Genomic DNA, 8,752 nt, shown 5'->3' with positions numbered 1-8,752 from the left:
CCAGCTTTGGTAACTATTTCCCATTCCAAATTTTTCAAAGCAGAGGTCCTCCCTTCTTATTATTTTAAAAGCTTTTCTTCCAAGCCTGCTGTAAAAGGTACAAGAAAATTAGGGTCAGTGAATGAATACCTACTATTTTTCACTAAAACTGTGTATTATGGGATCACTCCGAAATCAAAAAGTTGGCAGGACTGGGAAAACTTCAGAGAACTCTACAAAAGTGACTCAAGTTCTAAAAGCATGTCTCTCAGAGAGATTTAAAGGAAAAAGGTTATGAGGTTAAGAGGTGATTTAATCTTTGTAACTAGGTTTCCACATAGATAAAAAGTAATTGCTGTTGTATGGATTTTTTAAGTAGTAGCCAAAGGTTTACTAGGAAACAACTGAAGTACCAGCTAGGAAATATTAAACTGAACACACAGAGTATTTTACTCCCTAATTCACCCACCCAAATCCCTTGGCTAACTTTCTGCCATTGTGTGCAGTGTTTCTATCTCAGAAATGATGTTTACTGCACACACTGGGTACTTATCATTTCTTTCTATTCCATGTCCAAGTAATATCTTCCATCAAACATTTCAACAGTTCTGTACTAACAACCACTACATTGAAGTGATAAGAACCACCAGTAATTCATGGGCCAATGTTTTTAGACTAGTGGGTTAATAACAGTCACAAGAACTGAAACAACAGCCACAAGACAAAACAGACCACTCTCAATTTGGGCACTGGAGACCCAGTGACATGTCTTTCTAATAACAGGGTTTAGTTCAAACAAATCATGGATGCATTACAAGAGTTCCCAGATACTTTTTTATTCTGTAAGCTTTTATTCAGGAGATTTTTTTATATGTCGAATTAGTCATATATAGAAGGCACTTGTATCCCTAAAGTCAACTGTGCTGATATTCAGAACTCAGCTCTAAATTCTTAAAATCTATGAAATGTGTTAAAGTCTCAGTCTAGGATGTTATTCTTCATAGAGTAAGAGTAAATTAAAGCAACTCAGATTCATAGAAAAATATTTTTCAGAACAAAAAAATAAAGCAGAAATACCGAGAGAAACAAAGCATAATTTTCAATTCTTCACTCTTTGTTCTGCTATTTAGATGTATCTCCTTTACCTATGTAGTGTGACTGTTGCTTTGTTTGGCCACATCAAATGTTATTTATCAATAGAAATATGGTAATAAAAAAGACATGTCAGAAAAATGTGAAAACCTACCGTAAGTGTCTATATTAAGAGTACCCATATTCATAAAAATATATCTAAGCTGCGTTCTTGTCCTGTATCTAATTTCTGTTCTTTTGAGTAAAATATTTGAATAAATGTGGTATCTGTATCTTCAATTTAATCTTTCTTTGTCATCTGCTTCCTTTACACTGACTCTATTCATAACGATGTGGAAACAATTAAATAAGAAAAAAAGAAACGTATTAAACTAAAACAAATTTATTCCTATAAAAAAAGAAGATTCAATATCAGACACCTGGTATTGGGTTTCTGTGACTATGTACCAGCACGGGTATGAACCAGAAACATCAACTTTAAATGATTATTAGAGAATATACTTCAAAAGTAAGTATTGATCTGTGTTTTAATAATCACACAGAATGGAAAACTGTATCATGTGGTCTGTGTTTTCAATCAAAACTAACAAAGATTAAACTCCTAATAGATTTTACATCATACTATCCATGCACAAGTGACTTGCAAGAATTATATAGCAAATACTTTTGAGAAACTGATACTCCTTTTCATGACCATTTAAAACAAACAAAAAAAGAAGCTAACTTCATCAAATAAATTATTTGCAACAAATAATTTTTTTTAGTTCTATTCCCAAAACGCAGAAGTCAGTACTGAAAAATGTAGTTGTCAAATCCTGGTGAAGGATGCCTGTCACTTTATATCAAAGCAAAACACTGTGTTGTTCCATTCACATGGTTTTAATTTTTAAGGTAAAATATAAAATTAATATTTTGGTGCATTTTCCCCAAAACTTTTAATCTCAAAATATCTTTGACAAAAGTTGAGGTTTTCTTTTATCCTGCAGTTCTCCTTCCCAGTCTCCCTCAGGACTTAAATCCACATGGAACTCAATTTAAGGAACAGAAAAGGGGCAGAATGCATTCATTTCAGGACATGATACCCTAAGTATTGGCTGGTGACAATGCCCATTATTCTGCTATGCACAAATAGGACTAAATTCTCTCCAGACTAAGGCAGTGACAGACAACAGATAACTTTAGCTGAAGAAATCAAGTTAAGTAGGTGAAACATATCATATGGCACCTCGAAAATCTGTGAAGAAATTTTCTGTGCCTTTAGAAAGGAGCAAGAATTACCACACTTTCTTAATAGGTTTCTTATTGCTGTAATGCAGGAAGTAATTTATTAGGCATCCCAGGTTTCTTCAGCTGCACAAAGGTTTTTGAGAACTACTGTGGGGGCCAAAGCACACCTGGAAGAATGAGGAAGAAATCCAATAGTGCAGATTGCCCAGGAAAAAGAATCCCCTGACCCTTTCCTATTAGACCGCAGCACACAGGCCACACTCTCGGAGCATGACAGGCAGCAGGACTCTTGCTGCTCTAATCCTTCAATGTGCTGGCACACTTTTGTATTTTAATGGATTTTCTTTTTGCTGGTTACTATTGTGGATGCTTCTATGTGTTAAGATAGAAATTAAATGGGAAGTGTAGAGCACACCTTAGATTGCACATAAAAATCCACCAGGCTGGCCTTACCACACTGTGCAGAGGAAACTCTGCATTAACAGAGTTCTAGAGTCACCTCAGAGCTTGTGTCCCCATCTAGGTGCAGACACAGCCTGTGGTGGCAATAACAGCCCTGGCACCAAGATGGAATATGCCATCTACATGGACAAGGGAGCCAGGGCAGCCAGGGATTTAGCAGGGAAGCATTAGCTGGAGCCAGGAAGGGTCAAAGTGACACTGGTGGCAATAATGCCACTGACAGTATCCTTAAGCCATTAGAGGAGCACCAGGAGCACAAGCCATTATTCAGGGTGGGAAGAAAAGCAATTTGCAAAAGCAGAATTAAAATCAGAAGATGATCTTATGGCTTTTGTATTACTGTTTTCAAATTAAGCAATAAAAAGGAGTGTGAATTGCATTCTATTAATTTATACACGGTGTTTTCATTCTTGGGTAGTCAACACAACAAGGGGTGAATTAATGCTACTTTGTTCTGACACTGTTGTGATTACAAAATGCTAATTTTAAGAAATATTTATATTGCTAATTAAGGAAGAAGGTCAGAAGTTCTAAGCTCCAGCTGCAATCAACACAGTTCACTGCTCTGAATTTTACAAGTTCTGAGCTGTGAATTGTGCTGATTGCAGGCGCAGCTCTGGATTCTTATTAGCCAGTCAAATCACCCCAGTTCTACCAAACATTTTGTAATATACTCTACTATGTTTTACAAATCCTAGTGCTATGATGTAGACATTAATATCATTAAGTACAATAAAACTCAATATGTATCAGCATAAATTGTGCACGTGGATTTTAGAAACAAAAAAAAATGAATAAAAATAAAGGTAATAAAGCTATGAGCAGTTCATTGCACTGTCACAAGAAGAAAAGTGAGCTAATTGTACAGAAAAGAAGCTGAGGTACCAAAATAAAGTGAAAAGAAAAATCAAACTAAGAAAATCCAGAAAAGAGGAGGGGGTGAAACCGTGTCTGTATCCACATGTCCTTGTACAGTCTTAGGTTGTAAAAGAACCCAAATGTATGCAACAGAAGCAAATCACAGAACAGAAATAATAACCAATGAAATCATGGTCATGGTGTTGTAAAATATTGGCATCAAAACATTATCTGGTGGCAACTGAGAGAAGTAAAACACAAAGTGGGGAGAAAAAGCATGTAAATGCATTATGACAGAAAAACATCCCTGAAAAAAATGTGACTTTTTGGTTGCATCATATGCACAGTAATGTACATCCTTTACAAGAATTCATTTTCAATTACTGGAGTACCTTTTCATATTTTTTAGCTGGTATAGGTGGGTTAAGATTTTTCAGAGAGGAAAAATTATTTTGTAGCCAAGACAAATGCTCTAAATTATGAAAGACTTCAATATAAATATCCACATAGTCTTACAACCGTAAAGTTTCGTTTCTTCATCTTATACCAGCAAACTAATAAACTTCCAAGAGACACAGTTTACCTGTACAAGGAGACCTGGCAGCCCTGGAACAACTCAGTTCCAGAGTTACCACAGTCAGAGGTGGACAAGAAAAGTCTTTACCCTGATTGCACAGTTTGAGCAATCCATGTCAGAATTTGACCAATAATCTGTAAATCAACTACTCAGTCTTCATTTATAGATCCACACAACAATGGAAAAGAGAGGCCTAACTCTCAGTTCGATTATATGGTGTTTCACTGCAGTATTCTCTTATTTGCAGACTGTTTAGTGGTCCATAAATCAAATACTCAGTTTTTAATACTGAACTCTATCTTTTACTTCATTTTGCATAGAAATTTTTATTGCTTACATACAAGCAATTATAAAAGTTCACTCTTTTTGAAGATTTAGCACACAGGCTTATTTTTTATTTCAGTGCAAAATTGTAAGTACTTGTATTATAAATGGGTCTGTACATTTTATATTACTTTTACAAGCTACTTACAGCATGTACATAATGACACCTGTGCTCCAAATGTCACACTGTTGGCTGTAGTCACTGGCACTGATAACTTCATGGGCTGCCAACCAAGCAGAAAAAATAGTATTAATAATAGAAAAAAAAAAACTTTTAAATGCTTAAACACAAAGCATGAAGAATGTGCTGATGTGGTATAATTTATTCCCATATGTAAAGAGGAACCAACAGCAGATGTTTAAATGAATAATGTACAGGCCTTAACAATTCATGCTGATGTGTCCTCACTTTTATCATTTAGCTGTTAAGGGGGTGGTGACATTGTGACATTAGCTGTGTGATTAAACTTAGTACTCTTCTTCTCCACAGTAAGTTATTAAAGCAGCATTCATAACACACTGACTTAAAGTACTGCAAGACACCTCATGAACTTGGTTTTCTACCAGACATAAGGGTAGCATGTAAGAACACAGAGTTTTTGCAAAACATGAAGTCTCTGGGTTTTTTTGATCATATCAGATGATTAACAAAATCTGTGCCAAAATACTCTCAAATAAAAATTTTCAAACCTTCTATTTCAGTCCTAGATTAAAATTCACAAATTAGAACCTATTCACTACTCACTTTATATGATTTCAGTCCTTGTCAGTAAGACCTTGGTTTGGGGCCATCTCAGTGAGATTCTATCTGCTGCATGGTGGGAGATGTGGTTGAGTTCACAGCAAGATCTATGGGTTTTAATTCCAGAATCAAAGAAGCTGACATACTTAGTCCCAGTAAGGAACAAAATATAAGAACCTTCACACAATGGAAGGGGAGATCAACAGCGAATATTTTACTTGGTGTTTTCCCATCAAATCAAAAAAGCCTGTTGAACTGTGATCTCAAATTTTTTTTATGTCTTAGGTAGGCACCAAGCTTCAAATATCTAATGATTAGGACAAGGATCTTGAAATAGTTAACTTAATGATTTGATAATACCACAACTGGTAAATATGATTTTAAAGGAAATTCTAACCAATAATATTGTAAAACTGGCCAAACCTGCTGTAGGGACTCATTTTTAATCATTTTGACAACTTTTTAAACTATCAGTAGTTCATGCTGTTAATATACTAGGAAAACTTACAAAATTATATACATTTATATCCTACACAAAATAAAATTACCAACTCAGGAAGTTAGTAATTTCCTTAAAATAAAGTGAATAGAAAAATCAAACTAAGAAAATCCAGGAAAGAGGAGGTCATGAAACTGTTTCTGTACCCACATGTTCATATACAAAGTCTTAGGTTATAAAATAACTCAAATGTATGCAACAAAAGCAAAACAATCACAGAACAGAAATAACAACCTTTTCTTTACTACTAAACCAGTCTGATTCAATTTTGAATTTCCATGAGCCTCACACAGAACAAGGGAGGATACAAAAAATGAAAATAAGACCAAAAGGAAAACATAAGCATAGAGGGGCAAAATCAGAAAGAAAAAATGTGAAGCAACTAGGCAAGGGATGTAACTCCAAATGAAATCATCTACAAGAGTATGAGTGGTGGGAAGACAGTGAATAAAGACAGTGGTGCTGTATTCAACCAAGAACGCAACTGATTGATGATGCTTAGAAGGCAAATGTATTTAATGTCTTCTTGCATCAATTTAAACCAAAATGTCAAGTGCAAGCAGTAGATAGTCCAATCAATATCAATGACAAAGGGGCAAGACCTCTGTCTTTTACAGAGCAGAGTAAGGTTAGCATGTACTTGAGTTGGAAATTTTAAAATCAGCCATAACCAATAAAATTCATTCTGGAGTACTTTAAAAGTGACAAGACTTTTCAGAGCTATTAGCTCTTTGAGAACCATTAGTGGAAGGCAGATAAAATACTTGAAAACTGAAAAAGGCAATCATGGTATTTATCTGTAAAAGAGTAAAAAAGCTGGCATCAAAGAATTATTGAAGTATCCCATTAACTCCCAGGAAAATACTGGAATTAAAAGGCACCTAGAAGAGAACAAAGAGGTGAGTAACAGATATTATGAACCTGTCAGGAGCAAATCTCCATGAGCACAGGCTGACAGGCTGTGGGGTTGCAAGAGGAACATAAAATGTCACATATTTCTATTTTAGTAAGGATTTTGATACTGTTTCCCTGAAATTATTTTGTAATCCAAATTACTGTGTTTAATGTAATAATTTAATACATTGAAATATCACAAGAGCAATGCACAGGTCCATAAAAAATGCTTCTCAGAAAAAAAGCGTAACTTGTTTGTTGTCAAAGTGGAAGGCTGTGTCAAGACATGTTTTGCAGTTGTCTGTCCTCTTTAAGGAACAAGAGACCAAGAGAGAAGTGAAATAACAGATTGCTGGCAACAGGAGGATGCCTACCTGTTCTTGATATCTGTGCTGCATAGGGGAGGAAATAATAGTCTGAAAATGTGGATTGCAGTTGCACCCTTTTCCTTTTCCCATGCACAGGATTCCACCACCTCCCTTCAGTCAGCAAGAGCAATTACGTGGCTGCAGGTGAGTCAACCGAAACTTTATAATGAAAAAAGTGATTAGATCATGGCCTGCAGGTATAAGTTTAAGCTGATTGTCAAACTGAAGGTTCAGGGCAGACAGCAGGAAAAATTTCTAGGAGGATAATGAAGCATCAGAATAGAGTGCCTGGGAAGATTATGGAGTCTCCATTACTGGAGGTCTTTAAGTACACTTTGCACAAATATTCATCAGAAATGACCTCGGTACAGCTGCTTCTTCCTTTGGACAGAGAAATAAATCAAACAACTCAAGGCCCCTTGCAGTGATGAGACTATGTTTCTGTCATGATTGGTAAATTGGAAACTATCCTGTACAGCCCCCTCACTTAAAGAATATATAATGCTACTAGTATTTAATAAATCAGAATGTTGGAAGAACTAATTATCTTCCCCAAAAAAGGATTTCTTTTTTGCTTCTGTTTGTAATGAACAAGCTGTGAAATTTGCTGGTATAAACTGTTGAGGAAATGACTCCACAGAATTTAAAAAATGAATGCTATGTTGAATAATGGAGTGAAGTATGTTATAGCATGCAGTATAAATCAGAAAAGGTTACAAATCTTTTTGTTATGGAATGCAAAGGTTTCATTGCCTAAACAGACAAGGGAAAAGCCCTGAAAGGCATGTAAATTGGGCAGGCTACATCATCATTACCTGCTTTTGTGGTGTTGGGGGTTTTTCAATTTCTGTTTCGCCACCAAATATTAATCAGTCCCATACTCTGGGGTAGTCACATTTTTGGGATGGAAATTGTCTTAAAAAATTGGTTATTATTTATTCCCATTGTTTAGGGAATGCTTATATTTTTCTTCATCACATCAGAAGTCACAAATTAGCGCTATGTCACCAGAGGGAGGTTACCACCAGAGTGATGCAGAGTTAAAAGAAGTCTTAACCAAAAAGGTAGTACTCATCAACTGTCCATAAAGAGGATATTTTGAAAGATGTGAAAAAATGCTAATTTTTTTATACAAGATAGAGTTTTATCCTGTTTGTAAAGCCTTATTCAAGTGTAATACAAGAAGAAGTCAAATTCTTCAGAATACTTTTACATGTTATACTTTTCATATCAAAGTCTATGAGACAATACATACATTTGAAGATATCAGTATCTGTGAGTTCAGGAAGGAATGTCCTGATACTGAGAGGTGGCTGGAAAAAGAAGGTCTTTCTATACATATTAACAAAACTTCATCTCAGCCCCATGCCAGTATGCACCTGTGCCATGTACTCGTGGGCCATATGGAAGAACCTCTCTCAACAGGAACAAGCCACGTCTGGATTTGTCCCATCATTCTGTCTGCATATCCTGCCCAAAACCAGAAAATCATAAAAATCCAGGAAGACTCTCACAGCCAAAAATAGGAGGGTGTGAACCTTAGCCTGACATGTAACATTAGCTTCCTCAAGCCTGAAAGTCCAAAGTACTTAAATGTTGGTTTTAGCTGATTTTTATTTTTAATATCACATTGTGTGATGGACCTCTCCTTTCCTGTAGTCACATTATTGCTGCTGGCCACACCAGCTTTGGGACTTGGTTCTGTATTTTCCACTTCTCCCAATAAAGTC

At 35.7% G+C, this 8,752-nt stretch overlaps 1 long non-coding RNA gene across 1 annotated transcript; it reads right to left on the bottom strand.

Annotated features, from left to right (window-relative positions):
* Positions 1–7,176, bottom strand: LOC143694213 (uncharacterized). The gene is made up of 3 exons (XR_013182566.1): positions 7,029–7,176; positions 4,668–4,743; positions 1–88 (listed from the first exon to the last, which is right to left on the bottom strand). It is a non-coding gene; the product is annotated as an uncharacterized LOC143694213 (long non-coding RNA).
* Positions 7,177–8,752: the final 1,576 nt, after the last annotated feature.

This window comes from Agelaius phoeniceus, chromosome 6 (assembly GCF_051311805.1).
Source record: "Agelaius phoeniceus isolate bAgePho1 chromosome 6, bAgePho1.hap1, whole genome shotgun sequence".
Lineage (NCBI taxonomy): Eukaryota > Metazoa > Chordata > Aves > Passeriformes > Icteridae > Agelaius > Agelaius phoeniceus.
This window is presented reverse-complemented; position numbering and strand designations above follow the sequence as displayed.